An 18,068-nucleotide genomic window follows, 5' to 3' on the forward strand; every position below is an offset into this window, starting at 1 on the left:
CATTGTGCTGCCATTTGCAGCCCTCCAGAACTTTCCCTTAGTTTTTTAGAGACATTTTTGTAGTCAAAAGTCCGGGTCCCCATTGACTTCAATGGGGTTCGCGTTCGGGTCCGAACCCGAACATCCAGGTGTCCGCTCAACTCTACCCATGAGTTACCCCCAATCTACCCCTGGACATGGAGGAAGTAGGCCTCCCCCACCAAGGGGAAATTATCCATATAGACCACCCAATCAGACATATGGATATATGGAGCGGGAGGAATATTATCAAAATAGGTCCCCCTACTCCTATAACCAAAACCAACCAAGGTCCAGTTACCAGGGGGATTTTCCCCGAGACCAGGAGGACTACCCCAGGGGAAGGGAACCAAACGGGGCTCGAGAGGGGGGCGACGAGCCCGGTCGCAAAAGAAAAAAAGTTTAGTAGGAGCAGGTATTTTTAACCTCAGTAAAGTCCACCTGACGGAATCAGAGAAAGTGGTGTTGGACAAAGGGCTAAAATATGTCCCACCCAAAACTTTAAATAAATTCAAAACCTTTATTGATGTGCATAAGTACGTACGGAAATTGAATATCCAACGGTACTTTATCAGCAATCCATGTAGACCCAATCTCCCAGACATCACCTCCCAGATTGTCCATACTGGATTTTCAAATCCATCTCTGTTCAATCCCTCTTGCCCAATGGCACCAAATGTCAGGGTCTTCAGAGATTTGGTTCTCAAAGACCTGGAGGAATTACCCCTCAAAAAAACATTTACGGACCCCAATATAAGAATGTGTTTGAAGAGTCTTTGTAAACACAAAGATCTTGTGATCTGCCCTGCGGACAAAGGGGGGGGTATTGTGGTTTTAGACAAAACTGCATACCATGAGGAAATGTCACGTATTTTGGGGGATACTGATACATATGTCAAGCTTCCCTCTAATCCCACCTCAAAGATTAAAGCCTCTCTGTGCAAGTTGATATCTGTAGGTGCTAGTGGGGGTATATTGGACAAAAAGGAACGTGCGTATCTCGTCCCTAGGGTCCCACGTATCCCTACAATATACTACCTGCCCAAAATACACAAGGATAATATGCATCCCCCTGGACGGCCCATCATTAGTGGGATCAATTCTATTACTTCCCGGATAGGGAGATACATTGATTTCCACCTACAACCCGTAGTGAAGGATATTCCCTTGTATCTTAAAGATACGAGGCATACTATTGCACGGTTGGAAGAAGTGACGTACAGTGGGGACATCATGCTGGTAACGGTGGACGTGTCCTCTCTGTACACGAGTATCGCTCACCACTTGGGTTTCCAGGCAGTGGAATGTTTTTTAGGCCGCGATGATCACATCCCGACCATACAAAAGCATTTCATTATGGACCTACTTAAATTCGCTACCACAAACAACAATTTTTGGTACAATGGGCAGTATTATTTGCAACAAAAGGGTGTGGCAATGGGGGCCAAATTTGCCCCCAGCCTTGCCAATATCTTTATGGCTATATGGGAGGAGGATGTCGTCTATGCGTCCAATCGGCCGGAGATCATTCTCTGGGCCAGGTATATAGACGACATCCTCCTCCTATGGAGAGGGGATCGACGGTCTTTGGACCTGTTTATGTCCACTTTGAATTCAAATGATGTGGGAATTGTTTTGACCTATGAGGCAAGTTTCTCTACTATTCACTTCCTCGATCTTGAAATTCAAGCCCAGGGTGACCGATTGGTGACTAAAACGTACTATATCCCAACAGATAGTTGTCACCATCCTGCCTGGCTAAAGTCCGTGCCAAGGAGTCAACTGTTGCGTATAAGACGCAATTGTTCAAACGTCCAGGACTTTCATATCCAGGCACAGGTCTTGAAGCAAAGGTTCCTTGATAAGGGCTATTCAAGGGATATGATCAATGAGGAAATAGAAAAAATTGGAAGTGTCGACCGTACAACATTAACAATAGAGAAACAGAAGACAATTCAAGATTCCAAATTTAGGAGTTCATTTTTCACCACTTTTTCTGGACAATACAAGCAGATAAAACATATTATTCACAAACATTGGGGGATCCTAAAAGAGGATTAAGTTCTTGGACCCACTTTGCCTACAAATGCAGCTGTGATTTATAAGGGAGCTTCTTCTTTGAAAAATCAGGTGGCACCTAACATCACAGACCCCCCAATTAGACCTTCCTTTTTTCCACTCTCCAAGGGCTTTCACCCATGCAGGAAGTGTAAGGTTTGCGTTAGTAATATACATGGGAGGAAGAAGACTATCTGCTTTACATCTACTGTCACCAAGGTTGAACACCCCATGAAACAATTTTTTACGTGTGCCTCCACACACATAGTATACCTGATCACCTGCCCTTGTGGAAAACAGTACGTTGGTCGTACCATACGGAGCTTTTCCACAAGGGTAGGTGAGCACGTTGCTAAATTAAAGAAGGGCTCCACTAAACATACTGTGCCCAGGCACTATTTACATGAGCATAACAAAAAATTGGAGGGCACCAGTTTTCTCATCATAGATAAATTTGTTCCACACTGGAGGGGGGAACCTAGTACCAGAGGGGTTTCCAAATTGGAAGTTTATTGGATCTATTTGCTAAAAAGTTATGCGCCATTCGGTTTGAACGTCGAGTGGGACATAAACGCGTTCATAAACCAGTCCTAGACTAACCAGTGTGGTACTGGTTTGTGTTCAGCGAGAGTTATTTTATTTTATTTTGTTTCTATACTGGATTTTTCTTTTCTTCATTCTCTATGTCTGATGGCTTTTTATATATTGAGGATGGTCCGCCCCACAAGTATTTACCAGTTTCTCTTTGCCTGCATATATATTATTATTTCACATTCGGAATTAGACCAGTGGTGGGGGATTCTAAGATTGATTATTATTTGGTCTCTGTATATATGGAGTGTTCGCGGATGATCTGTTAACCCCAGTGGAATGTATATCACCTCTGGGTGAAACGCATGACGCTGTGCGTTCCGCTGGCCAGATACGTCCTGTGTGGTGTAATGGGACGCATAGTCAGCTATACATGGAACGCACCGTGACACGCACCGCTGACGTTCTTACGTCGGACGTGTTGCGATCACGGCAGCGGAGGACGCCCATTGGTGGATACAGTTCCACGCTACCTCTTCTTTACAATAGAGAGGTGTAGGGGTGGAGACACTGCTGTCTATCAGCAAGAACACACCATCACAAGCCCTGCCCTTTCCTCTTCCGGTGCTTGGAGCACAAATGATGACAGGGAATAGTCCTTTGAGACGCACGCCGTTCAGGCATGGCGGATCGATTGGGGGTGCTTGCAGAGGCGGACCTACAGGTATTTAATGCAGGTGGGCAGCTATGGACAATCAGATACCCCAGTTGATGTCTGTTTGAGACGAAACCGGTCGGGTGATTGATCCATTGCATCTCCACTGCATTTTTATTCTCTTTGGAATACTCCTTACACCTATCACGGGTTGGAGTTGCTGCTGTTTATATTCCTATTTTTTCAGTTTGCTTATTTCCATATACGTGTGGCTTTGATATTTTTATATGTTTCCATCACTTGTGTGAACTTTTGGAATTTTTTATTGGATTAAAAATCAGTTTTACACTATGAGGAGCCCCTCCCCTTTTTTCTTTTCTCCTCTCCTATGACTGGGAGTGTTTGAGTTACTGTCAGCAAGTGGATTCCTTATTCATCAATCCTCTGGATAACTAGGATAAATTGGGGACCATCTCTGCCCAGGATCATCTCCTTAGGGACATCCGGACTAGACAGTCGGTCTACTTAAAGTTCTGAAGACCCTCCCACTATATTGTGAGATAGAGGGTCCACCAGTTCCGGTAAGAGTACCCATTCATTTTTCTTATGTCCATATTGAGGATTGTATCTGAGGAATACTTACTCCACTCCAAACCAGCCGAGGAGATCACATGTCTATTCCATTGTAATCTCACAAGGACTTTTCATTTCACACTGTTTGATTGATTTTCACAGTTTTTTAAGCATTCAGGATTTTTCTTGATATACACTGTGGGCCAGATTCACAAAGAGATACGACGGTGTATCTACAGATACACCATCGTATCTCTGACGTAAACTGGTCCTATCTATGCGCCTGATTCATAGAATCAGATACGCATAGATAGGGCTAGATCCGACAGTGTTACACTGTCGGATCTTTTTTTCCAATTTAAAAATGGCGCCGGGGGCGTTCCCGCTGATTTACGATAAATATGTAAATCAGCGAGATACGCAAATTCACGAACGTACGCGGACCCGTCGCAGTGTTCTTACGTCGTTTCCGTAGCGGTTTTCCGTCGTATACTTACCCCTTCTTTTATCAGGCGCAGCCAATGTTAAGTATAGCCGGCGTTCTCGCGTCAAATTTGAATTTTCCTACGTCGTTTGCGTACGCCAATTCACGAACACGCGCGTCGCAAGTCCCGCTCACGTCGCAACCACTGACGTCCTAGTGATGTCAGTGGGAGCAATGCACGCCGGGAAATTCCCCGGACGACGCATGCGCATTTAAATCGGCGCGGGAACGCGCCTGATTTAAATATGACACTCCCCTAGCCGCGGAATTTGAATTCCGCTGGGGGATTTAGGATCCGCCGTCGCAAGTTTGGAGGTAAGTGGTTTGTGAATTAGCCACTTGCCTCCTAAACTTGCGGGAGCGGATCTTAATTCACGTAGATCGAGCGGATCTATAGATCCGCTGAGCTACGTGAATCTGGCCTTGTATGTTCAATGCATGTGTTTATATATTGAGGTTGTCACGTTATTGTACACGGGACTTTTCTATATACTGCACCATTGATATATATGTCACACAGTTTTTATTAATTGTAGTTTCATGATTTGTTTTTGGTACATTCCAGAACCAGTGTGTGAATCTCTCTTTTATTATTTTTTCTCCCATGTCATTTAGCCAATAACTTGGTTACTTGGAGGGGAAGAACGCACTAATAATTCACTGAGAGCATTTATTATTTTGCACCTAAATCAGACGGTGTAATATTACATGGGTTTCTGATGCAGATCAGATAGTCTCTTTGCTGATTAAAGAGGCCCCTTGGGATTCGGTTATCCAGTCCTGCAAGGCAGATTTGCGTCCGATCCCATCTTAACGGATGGTGAGGATTGAATACCTATCATTATTTTTCACTAGAGGAATTCCTTCCAGGGTTCCCATTTGGCGCTACATTTTTATTTTTCATTCACGTTCACGAAGCATCCACTTTTTTATGTTGGCAGCCTAAATATCTCATTCGTGGTTAGCGCAGTATTTTTCACACACTATTTTGGTGGTATTTGATCACCTCTGCGGTTTTTATTTTTTGTGCTATAAACAAAAAAAGAGCGACACTTTTGAAAAAAAAACACAATATTTTTTACTTTTTGCTATAATAAATATCCCATTTTAAAAAAAAAAATCTCAGTTTAGGCCGATACATATTCTTCTACATATTTTTGGTAAAAAAAAAATCGCAATAAGTGTATATTGACTGGTTTGCGCAAAAAGTTATAGCGCTATAAAATAGGGGACATAATTATGATTTTTTTTTTTACTAGTAATGGTGGCGATCTGTGATTTTTTTCGCGACTTATAGCGGACGCATCGGACATTTTTTACAAATTTTTTGGACCATTTACATTTTTTACAGAGATCAGTGCTATAAATCTGCATTGATTACTGTATAAATGTGACTGGCAGTGAAGGGGTTAACACTAGGGGGCGAGGGAGGGGTTAAATGTGTAACCTGGGAGTGATTCTTACTGTGGGGGGAGGGGGCTGACTGGGGGAGGTGAATGATCTGTGTCCCTATGTACAAGGGACACAGCATCGGTCTCCTCTCCCTGACAGGACGTGGATCTCTGTGTTTACAAGCCATTGTTGAAAGAAAGCAATAAGAAGTCCTGTTTGTAGTTTGTGAGAAGCCATGTGGGGGACACTGAAAACATGTGGAAGAAGATGCTCTGATCAGATGAGACCAAAATTGAACTTTTTGGCCTAAAAGCAAAACGCTATTTGCGGTGGAAAACTAATATTGCACAGCCCTGACAGCATTTCCTCCTCAACAACCCCTACCTCTCGGAGGACCACCGGGCTTGAGTGGAAAACATCTATGGAAATCATGGCGGAGGACAGGGGCATGTACGTCCGAGGATGAGACCCAAGAGCGTTCCTCCGGACCGTACCCTCTTCAATGCACCAGGTACTGCATGCACCCATGGAACCTACGGGAGTTAACAATGTACTGTACTCCATACTCCTTATGGCTCTCAACCTGTTCAGGGTGAGGTTGTGGCACTGAGGTGGTAAAGCAGTTGCAGACCAAAGGTTTTAATAGGGAGATATGGGATACATTTGAGATACGCATATTAGAAGGAAGGTCTAGAGTGTAAGCCACTGGTTTAATCCTGCGGAGAATACGCAAAGGCTCAATAAACCAAGGTGCCAACTTCTGAGAGGGAACACGGAGTCAGACATTACGACATTACAGCGCGACCTACCTTTGCTCCAGGCTGCCAATATAGGCATACAATCAGTTTCGGATCATTGTCCGGTATCGATCACTCTTTCACAATCAGACAGGCCCCTGAGACCATGCAGCTGGCGGCTGAACTCTACATTACTGACTGACCCCTCCACCTGCCAACAAGTTCTAGAGGTGCTTAAACAATATTTTCAGCTTAATGATACAGAGGATATGTCACCCCTGACGATTTGGGAGGCCCACAAGTGTGTCCTACGTGGCGAACTGATCCGTCTGGGCTCCTTTAAGAAAAAAGAAGCTGAGAAAGTTACCTTGGCATTGGCAAAGAAAATAGCGTTGTTAGAAAGCCAACATAAACAGTCACATATGGAGGCCATCTTAACGGAACTTTACAAGACGCGGGAAAAACTTAACTCCCTACTTAATCTTAAAGCAAAACGTATTCTCTATTTCAAGAAAGGCTTCTATTATGAACATGGGGATAAATGTGGCAAATTTCTGGCAAAAGCCCTTAAAACAATTTCTCATGCTCATTCTATTCTTTCTATCAAAACTTCTAATGGCCAACTTATACAAAAAACGGACCAGATTGCATCACAGTTTCACGCTTTTTATTCCAAGCTTTATAACCTTCCTTTGGCACATAAACCCCCGGAGCTTCAGGGAAATAGAGAATCCGTTTTGCGGGAATATATCATGAAGAGTGGTATGCCCAGCTTATCGTCGTCTGAGAGTGAATCTTTGGAATCACCGATTTCAGAGGAAGAACTCCTTGCGGCAATAAAGACTTTAAAACCGGGCAAGAGTCCAGGCCCGGATGGGTTTACGGCCCATTACTATAAAACTTTTATAGATATCTTGAAAGCTCCCTTACTTCGGGCACTTGAATACTTGCGAACGTCACCATCGGCTTCGAGCTCTTTTACGACGGCTTACGTAACCTTGATCCCCAAACCAGCTAAGGACCCCACCGAGTGTACAAGCTATAGGCCAATCTCATTGCTGAATTTGGATCTAAAAATACTGGCGAAATTATTGGCTTCCAGATTGACATCTTTTCTACCAAGACTCATAGGACCAGAACAAGTGGGGTTTATGCCGGGGAGGGAAGCCCGGGACAATGTCATAAAAGCTCTTAATCTGGTGCATAATGCACACTCCCGGGGAATCGAGGGCCTTCTCCTGTCTACTGACGCGGAGAAGGCCTTCGACCGTGTTGCGTGGGACTATTTGTTTGCTACTTGCAGACATATAGGGTTGGGACCACATATGATGGCGTGGATATCTGCCCTATATCATAAACCACGGGCACAGCTTAAAATTAACGGCTCTCTTTCAGAACCAGTGGATATCAATAATGGCACAAGGCAGGGATGCCCTCTCTCGCCCCTTCTATTTATCTTATCTTTAGAACCTTTTATTCGCTCAGTTAATACAAATTCTGATGTACAAGGCTTCCAGATAGGCCAACGTGACTTTAAAATAGCAGCATACGCGGATGACCTTTTATTTTTTTTAACACAACCTCATATATCAATTCCGAATCTCACTAAAGCCTTTAAAATTTTTAGCTATATCTCAAATATGAAAATTAATTATTCAAAGTCAGAAGCTCTGAATCTTACATTGCCATCTAACTCCCTAGAGAGGGTACGTGCTTTGTGTTCATTTAAGTGGGTAACGTCATCTATCACTTATTTAGGAATCAAACTCGCGGCCAACTTTGGGGCTATCTATAATATTAACTTCATCCCTTTGCTAAACAAAATCGAAGCAGATCTTAAAGGCTGGACATCTAGACCCTTTTCTTGGTTTGGTAGAGCGGCCATCTTGAAGATGGCAGTTCTACCCAGAATTCTATATTATTTTCACACTTTACCCATCCCACTTCCAGGTCCTTTTTTCAAACGTCTTCAGGCAATTTTACGCATTTTTATCTGGAAGGGACAAAAACCCAGGATAAGATTCGACACGCTTATAAAACCTAAGGAGGAGGGGGGTATGGGCGTGCCCGATTTTAAACTTTACCATATTGGGATACATTTAGCCAGAATCTTGGACTGGAACTGTCACAGGGAAAATAAGGATTGGGTCGCACTAGAGGAATCATTCTCTCCACTCCACCTTAGATTCCTTCCTTGGATTCCATGGCGGAAATTACCGCAGAGTTTGCAGCAGCACCCTTTGCTGGGGACCACGCTTAAGGTGTTTCACGCGATGACGGATCATCATAAATTGTCCTCATCCCCCGGCCCGCTTACTCCTATTACATGCAACCCAGACTTTATGCCCGGGATGAATTTGCATTACCATGCACCTACGGACCAATTGACGCCCCTTTTAATGACACACTGTGTAGAGGCTAATACCCTAAAATCTTTTGACTCTCTAAAACGAGAATTTAACACCCAGAGCCCTCTTTCATTTTGGACATACCGCCAGCTGCATAATTATATACAGGTTTCCCAGACTAAAAAACATTTTTTTAGACCATTGACTCCCTTTGAACAAGTGTGCATGGCTGGAGCACCGGTTTTCAGATCCACTTCTCTCATGTACTCTTGGCTTCAACGCGATAGGGGGGGGATAGAGTCTGGAATACGAGCACAGTGGGAAAAGGCGATTAAAATAAGCTTTACTGATAAGCAATGGAAACGGGCCAGTATCTTTGCTCATAAGTGTTCTATTGGTACGAGATTGCAGGAAATGTCTTATAAGCTTTTAACACAATGGTATGCCACTCCGGATAAAATCAAAAAATGGTATCCGTTGACCTCAGATTTATGCTGGAGATGTGAACAAGCCAAGGGGACCATAGTCCATATTTGGTGGGAGTGTCCTCGTCTGAGACCCTTTTGGGATAAGATATGTGAATTGATCAAAGTCATTACAGGTACCACAATCTCTCTTACACCTGCATGTTGCCTACTTCATATCGCGGATTGCTCTATGCAGCATTATAAAAAATCATTGACGCGACATTTGCTGAATGCAGCGAAAGTCTTGATTCCCAGGCACTGGAAATCGAAGGACATTCCTTCTATCCCGGAATGGCTTAGTTCCATAGGGAACATTTACCAAATGGAGGAAACAGTAGCCATGGCCAGGGAATCATCGAATAAATTCAATCAGATATGGTCACCTTGGGTGGCATTTAAGCATTCTGATCAGTACTCACAACTAGATTTGGGATAGATTGATGTTCTGGCTTTGATCTTCTCTCTTTCAAACACCTTGATATGTTGAGATTCTAGATAGTTTATCTATTACAGTGCTTTTTTCGGGTGCGTGTCGGTGCCTATATTTGAGATACTCTTTTATTGTTTATTGTTCTCCGTGCCTTCCTCAGAGGAATGGAGTATTTTGTCCAAAACAAACACATTTTTTTCTTATTTTTTCTTTCCTCCCTCCGTTTTTTTTTTTTTTTTTTTTTTTCCCTAGTTATAGCTAGTATTGGGTAATATCCTAGATTGTGATGTTTCCCTCTGCTTTCTTTTGATATAAAAGTTCCTCATTTTTTTTTGAGTATGTATTGATCTGTTCTGATTATGTGTTAATGTGCGGTACTCATATACAATGGCTGTATTTTGCATTTTGATTTATCTTTTTCTTAATAAAAAAAAAAAAACTTTAATGCTAAAAAAAAAAAAAAAAGACATTACGAGATGACAGCCAGACCCTGTCCCCAACCAGGTAGGAATGGTGCAGGCAGGTGTCTGCTGTCAACATGGAGTCTGTACCTATCATTGGCATGACTCAAAGCATCCTGGACTTGTGCCCTCTAATGCAGGAATTCTCTGTGGAACAAATGATTCAGGCAACATGGAAGGTTGGAAACCATAATTTGCCACAAACGGGGACAATCGAGAAGCAGAATGCAAGGCACTATTGTGAGCAAACTCTGTCCAAGGTATGAGGTCTGAGCAGTTGTTATGATGGTCAGAAATATAGCAACGTAGGAACTGCTCCAAGGACTGGTTGTCTCGTTCTGCGGCTCCATTAGACTGCAGGTGATACACAGAAGAGAAAGCAAGCTGAATTCCCAACTGTGCACAAAAGACCTGCCAGAACCGGGACACAAACTGACTACCCCTGTCCGAGATGATCAACTTGGGTAGCCCATGTAAGCGAAAGATCTCCTGAGCAAAAATGGAAGCCAGTTCCTTAGATGTAGGAAACTTCTTAAGTGAAATACAATGGGACATTTTCGAGAATCAGTCAGCCACCATAAGGATAACTGTGTTGCCCTGGGAGTTCGGTAACTCCACAATGAAATCCATAGACAGGTGGGTCCAAGACCTCTCTCCATTTTTATATGAGTTGTAAGAGACCCACTGGAAGGTGTCATGGAGTATTACTCTGAGCATGTACTGAACAAGCAGCTACGAAGGCGGCTACATCAGCACGTAAACTAGGCCACCAGAATTGTTGAGAAATGGTCCAAAAGAGTTGATTCTTTCCAGGGTAACCAGCAGATTTATGAGATTGGTAAGTCTGGAGCACGGCAGTACAGAGACTCTCAAGGACAAAGCAGAGGTCACAAGGTTTCTCATGAGGAGCATGGACCTGAGCAATAAGAATTGAGAAGTGAGACTCGTGCAAACTGTAGCCAGAATTCGATCAGGAGGATTCACAGGAATTGGAACCAAATCCATCTTGAAAGTGGAGGAAATATGTTGCGACAAAGCATCAGCCCTTATACTCTTAGTACCGGCTTAGAATGAGACAATGTAATTGAAACTTGACAAGAAAAGAGCCCATCGCGCCCTTCTGGAAGAGAGGCGTTTAACCTCAGACAAGAATGTGAGATTCTTATGGTCAGTAGGAATGAGAACTGGCACAGTGGTACCTTCAAGGAGATGTCTCCATTCTTTCAGGCCAGGGCTAACATGATCGCTAACAGCTCTCTGTCCCCATCTCGTAATTGCATTCCACAGGTGACAATTTCTTGGAAAAGTAGCCACAAGGTTGCATAGCACTCTCCTAGGTAGGATGTTGAAACAGGACGCCAACTCCAGTTTCAGAAGCATCAATCTCAAGGATAAAGGGTAACGTAGGATCAGGATGTGCCAACACAGGAGCAGAAACAAAGGCAGCCTTGAGACTCTCAAAGGCCTTAATGGACTCCGAAGACCAACTCTGTCAGTTAGTGTCCTTTCTGCTCCATTCGGAACTCTTCAAAACAACATTGGGGAACAAAATAAAAATAATCCAATCTCACCAATCAGCCACTGAAACCCTAGATGCCATAAATGCAGCGCTACTACAGTCAGCCGACGTAGTAGCACCGAAACGCAAAACTTGCATCCGGAAAAACAATGCCGGCTGGTTTAACGACCAGCTGGCGTTGATAAAGCAAGAGCGCAGAAGAGCGAAAGCAGCTTGGAAAAGAAGCGCCTCAGATGAAAACCACACCACCTATAAGGTAGTAACAAAAAAATACCACAAATAAATTTTTAAGGCCAAAAAAAAAAATGTTTCCTACATCATCTCTAATGCCCATGCTCTGTGGCAAGACTTGAAAATTGTTGTCACAGATGCTCTCCATGCTTTCTGACAGGGCTTGAGCTATTTTGCAAAGAAGAATGGGCAAAAATGTCCCTCTCTAGATGTGCAAAGCTGGTAGAGACATCCCCAAATAGACTTGCAGTGAAAGGGAGTTCTACAAAGTATTGACTCAGGGGGGCTGAATACAAATGCATGCCACACTTTTCACATACAAAGCATCACATTGTGTGGATCACTGGGAACTAGCATTCAAAATCCTGTCCCACTGGTAAAACAATCCTATGCTATTTTTTCCTTAACCCCCCTCTTTGTTTGACGGTTTGTGGACACTGTGAACCCAGCTTCATGTTTTATGGTCATACAAGAGCCAGACTAGCTTTTAGTGGAGAATTTTCCAGCTTATATCTGAGGTAACTAGCCATTCTTAGCTTGGGTATTGATACTTTTCCAACTAGTTTTCACACTATAGTTACTTTTATATTAATATCAGCTTGACTTACAATAGTTAGGCACTGGAGATCACAGCGGGTGCCCAACGTGTCAGAAGCTGTATGCTTTTTGCAAACCAACTACTTATATGAGCACTCTCATTCTCTAATTACTGCCTCTCGCATCTCCTATTTGAAATTATGGCAACCCTAGACCAATTGGTGTAATCATTAATTTTGCAGTGTTTTTTTTATGTATACACAACTTCTACTGCCGTTTTACTCCTTTGCTTACTAGTTTAATTACGTCGTACACTGTGATGTAACCTTCACAACTACAATGCTGGTTGAATTGTTATACTCTATCATAATATGTGTACTGCATTGTTAAAATATGCAATCAAAAATGTTATTGACAAAAGAAAAATACTTTCTATGGTTAGAACTTTTATCCTCTTTGTTTGAGGTCATGTCTTCATGTTCTCTATCTGAGCTCCATATTAGAAATTCTGCCCTCCTGGCCCTTGTTAGTTTCAATCATGTTCCCCCTTCCCTTTTTCCCTTCCTGAGGCTGTACATATTGAATTTATTTTCTAATATGTTTATTCCTCTAGATTTTTAACCATTTTTTGTTTCCCAGCTCCAAACTCATTCTATACTATCAACATCTTATGGAAGGTAAGGTCTTGAGAACTGGACACAGTATTCTAAGTTAGGTCTTAGTAAAGCTCTGTAGAGGAATCATGACCTCCTTCCTCCTGCTGTGATGAGCCCCACAATTCTATTACAAATTGTTCTGCTGCCTGACCACATACTGGTAAATAAATAGAATAGGTGTAAACAGCGTACTCAGTTAGATAACTGGATTGTAGACATGTGCGTTTCCGTTCGTAACAAATGGATTTTTATACAAATTTGTTAGTATTTGTACATTTGGATCAATTCGAACATCCGAATAGCTGAAAGTACTAAAATATGAAAATGACGGAATTATGAATAAGCAAAATAATGAACAAGTGATAATACGAACGTACGATTGGACAAACTTACTAAAATACGAAACACCGAAACAGCAAAAGACCAAAAATGACATCTATAACAAACGATTTTCATTCCGTATTTTAAATCCTTTGTCTGTTCGTAATTTCGTATATATTCATATTTTCATTCGTATGTTCTTATTTGCATTTGTGTGTTTTGTAAATCTGTTTCTTTGTCTGTTCGTAAATTTGTGTACTCGTATTGTTCTTTCGAATGGGCACTGGGCAGTGTAGTTAGTGAGTGATGTATCTTAGCCAATCAGCTTACCTCTTTTGTGCCAAATCACATTGGACAGTGTAAAGGCTCGTACACACGATCGGACTCCAAACAAACTTTTCCGTGGATTTTTGTCCGAAGGGAGTTGGCCGGACTTTTGTTGATGAAAAGTTTGTCCGTTTGTAGAGCGAACTTTTGTTCGATGAAAACCGAAAAAGTTTGTCCGATGGAGCGTACGCGCTTGGATTTTTTTGATAACCTGCTCATTTTGAAGTTTGTTGGCAAAAAGTGAAACTAAAATACGAGATTGCGAATGACCGCTCCGCAATGTATTTATGAAAGTACAAAATTACGAATCCATTAAACTAAAATTATTATCTAACAAAATAACGAATTTTGAATCAACGAAAATAAATTAGACAGAATTACGAATCATTCAGTATAAACGAAAATAGAACTGTTACGAAAATACGAATGGGTCCGAATAGGTAAACTTGCGTCTTACGAAATTACGAATCTTTACGACTCTACGGAATGAGACGAAACAAAAAATAAAATGTTATTGTGCACTACTGTGTCTACTGGATTGTGCATTCCTGGACTATAGAAGTAAAAAAATCTTGATTTTTTTTTCACCTGTCTCATTAGATATTTCCCCCTTTGGACAATGAACACACTCAAAGCAACAGCGATGAATGTCTTTCTTCATCACTCTTCTGTATCCCAGAGGACAGTCTTCTGAGCATGTAGACACCGGAATCTAGAAGACAATCATAAAGACAATAAATTAAGATTGTAACAATACCTCTGTGGCTGCCAAGAATAGTATCACTGGCTGAATAGGGTCTTTGATCTTTCATGTTCGGGTGTCGTAGACTTTAATAGGAGTTCACAACTTTTTTTATTTCTTCCCTAAATTCTTTTGTTTGGGAGTTCTGGTGCCAACCAAACCGGGGAGTGTTCGGCTCATCACTACTAAAGCTTCCTCCAGCAAATCCCTTTTGCCCAGCAATGCAGCCCTTCTAAAGCCCTGTACACATGATCGGTTTGTCCGTGTGTCTTTTTTCCATCAGTGAAAAAAAATAGAACATGTTTTAAATTTTTCCTATGGATAAAAAAACGATAGAAAAAAAATTGATTGTCTGTGTAAAAAGTCCATCGGACAAAAATCCACGCATGCTCACAATCAAGTCGACGCAATCAATATTGAACTTAATTTTTCTCAGCACGTCGTCGTGTTTTACGTCACCTCATTTTGTCACGGTCGGATTTTTGACTGATGATGGTGTGTAGGCAAGACTAATGAAAGTCAGCTTCAATGGTTTTCCGACGAAAAAATCCATTGGATTAGATTCCATCAGATATCCGATCGTGTATACGCGGCTTTAGTGATAGGACAATAGGAATGTAGAAGTGGGAGGGTATTTGCAGCAAGCTCCTACACCACTACATTTACACATCTACTGTATGTAGGTATCAGTACTTAGGAAAAATATGAACCTTATCATTTTTCCAGATTGGTGGTAAGCCATTAAAAACAAGCTCCTTTCCATCAGGAGAAGATGAATTGTAAATTCCAATGTCTACAAATACATGTCCACGATCAATTGCTCCATAACTGTAAATATGATATAACATACACATATCTCCTCTCTCATTAAAGGATACTTCTTCTCCAATGGGATCCTGGAATTCCGATCTTCTTAAAAACTATGAAAAAATAATAATTGAACAAGTCTAAACAAAGACTATACCACTGTACAAAATTGTAACTTAACTTTAGAGCAGAGGCAGGCAACCTGGGGCCCTACAGCTGTTGCAGAACTACAAGTCCCATCATGCCTTTATGGGAAATGTAATTCCACAACATCTGGAAGGCTACTGGTTGCCTACCTCTGCTTTAAAGCCTTGCGACAATTCATATACCATGCCTGCAAATCTCTTACCAAATGTGAGTTGATTACGTTTATGTTTAATAAAGCCCACTATTCAAATGACTACACCCAGAGGCGCCTCTTTCCTTGTTTTGCAGTTCCTGGAAATGGTTTCTATTTCTACTTTAAGGCAGCCCTGCTCGCATTCCTTTGGACTTTCTTTCCCCTGCACTTATTTGTGACATAGACTTTTTAAGACTGTGTATCAATCCGCAGACAGATCTTTTATTGATTGCTTTTATTTATTACAAATTTTATTGTTAAGAAATACTTATTATATTTATTCTTATTGCGACATATATGAGCTCCAAGTTGTTGCGCCTTTCACTTGTTTTACTTTTTTCAATCCAAAGATCGGCTGGGGTGCCGATATCGCAGGGTCCCTGGACAGGTAGGTGTCAAAATAGTAAAAGTCTGCAGCTACAGTATTTGTAGCTGCTGATTTTTTATTAATTTTTTGTCCTCCCAGGCGGACTTCCGCTTTAATAACTTATTTGGATAAATGTATTTTTGTTTAAAATTATTCATTAACCACTTGCTTACTGGGCACAAATACCCCCTTCCTGCCCAGGCGAAATTTCAGCTTCCGGCACTGTGTTGCTTTAACTGACAATTGCGCGGTCGTGCGATGTGGCTCCCAAACAAAATTGACGTCCTTTTTTTTCCCACAAATAGAGATTTCTTTTGGTGGTATTTGATCACCTCTGCGGTTTTAATTTTTTGGGATATAAACAAAAAAAAGAGCAACAATTAAAAAAAACAAAAAAAAACACAATATTTTTTTATTTTTGCTATAATAAATATCCCAATTAAAAAAAAAAAAAATGTTCTCAGTTTAGACCGATACGTATTCTTCTACATATTTTTGGTAAAAAAATAAAAAAATGCAATAAGCGTATAGTGACTGGTTTGCGCAAAAGTTATAGCGCCTACAAAATAGGGGACATAAATTATGATTTTTTTTTTTACTAGTAATGGCGGCGATCTGCAATTTTTATTGGGACTGCGACATTATGGCGGACACATTGGATACTTTTGACACATTTTTGGGACCATTCACATTAATACAACGATCAGTGCTATAAATATGCACTGATTACTGTATAAATGTGATTGGCAGGGAAGGGGTTAACACTAGGGGGCGAGGAAGGGGTTAAATGTGTACCCTGGGAGTGATTATTACTGTGGGGGAAGGGGACTGATTGGGGGAGGTGACCGATCTGTGTCCCTATGTACAAGGGATACAGCATCGGTCTCCTCTCCCTGACAGGACATGGATCTCTGTGTTTACACACACAGATCCACGGTCCTGCTCAGTTACTGGGCACATGCATCGTGTTCCCAGTAACGCGGCGGGTATGCACGTGCCCCCTAGTGGCTGTGAAAGATGAGGACGTCATATGACGTCCTGTCAGAATAGATCTATCGTGCCGCCGTCAATTGACGGCGGCCGGTAGTATAGTGGTTAATGAGCAAAAAAAGACGGAGCAACATTAGAGCCCATTCCAACTCCACTTAGCTGCAGAAAGAATCGGTCCTTAACCACTTCCAGACCTTAGGTGTTTTTCAGATTTGGTGTTTGCAAGACTAAAACAGTTTTTTCTGCTAGAAAATTGCTTAAAACCCCCAAACATTATATATATTTTTTTCTAACACCCTAGAGAATAAAATAGTGGTCATTGCAATACTTTTTGTCACACCGTATTCGCGCAGCGGTCTTACAAGCGCACTTTTTTTGGAAAAAATTCACTTTTTTGAATTAAAAAATAAAACAATAAATTTGGCCCAATTTTTTTATATATTGTGAAAGATAATGTTACGCCGAGTAAAATGATACCCAACATGTCACGCTTAAAAATTGCGCCCGCTCGTGGTATGGCGTCAAACTTTTACCCTTAAAAATCTCGATAGGCGACGTTTAAAAAATTCTATAGGTTGCATTTTTTGTACTACAGAGTAGCTCTAGGGCTAGAATTATTGCTCTCGCTCTAACGATCGCGCCAATACCTCACTTGTGTGATTTGAACACCGTTTTCATATGCGGGCGCTACTCGCATATGCGTTCGCTTCTGTGCGCGAGCTCGTCGGGACGGGGCGCTTTAAAATGTATTTTTATTTATTTTATTACTTTTTACACTGAAAAAAAATAATAATTTGATCACTTTTATTCCTATTATAAGGAATGTAAACATCCCTTGTAATAGAAAAAAGCATGACAGGTCCTCTTAAATATGAGATCTGGGGTCAAAAATACCTCAGATCTCATAATTAGACTAAAATGCAAGAAAAAAAAATTGAAACTGTCATTTTTTCAAATGACAAAAAAAAAAAAAAAAGTTTCTTTAAGAGGCTGGGCGGGACTGACGTTTTGACGTCACTTCCGCCCAGCAGAGCTATGGGGATGGGCGAAGGAAATTTTTCCTTCAGTCTTGTCCCC

Source organism: Rana temporaria, chromosome 1 (genome assembly GCF_905171775.1).
Source record: "Rana temporaria chromosome 1, aRanTem1.1, whole genome shotgun sequence".
Classification (NCBI taxonomy): Eukaryota; Metazoa; Chordata; class Amphibia; order Anura; family Ranidae; genus Rana; species Rana temporaria.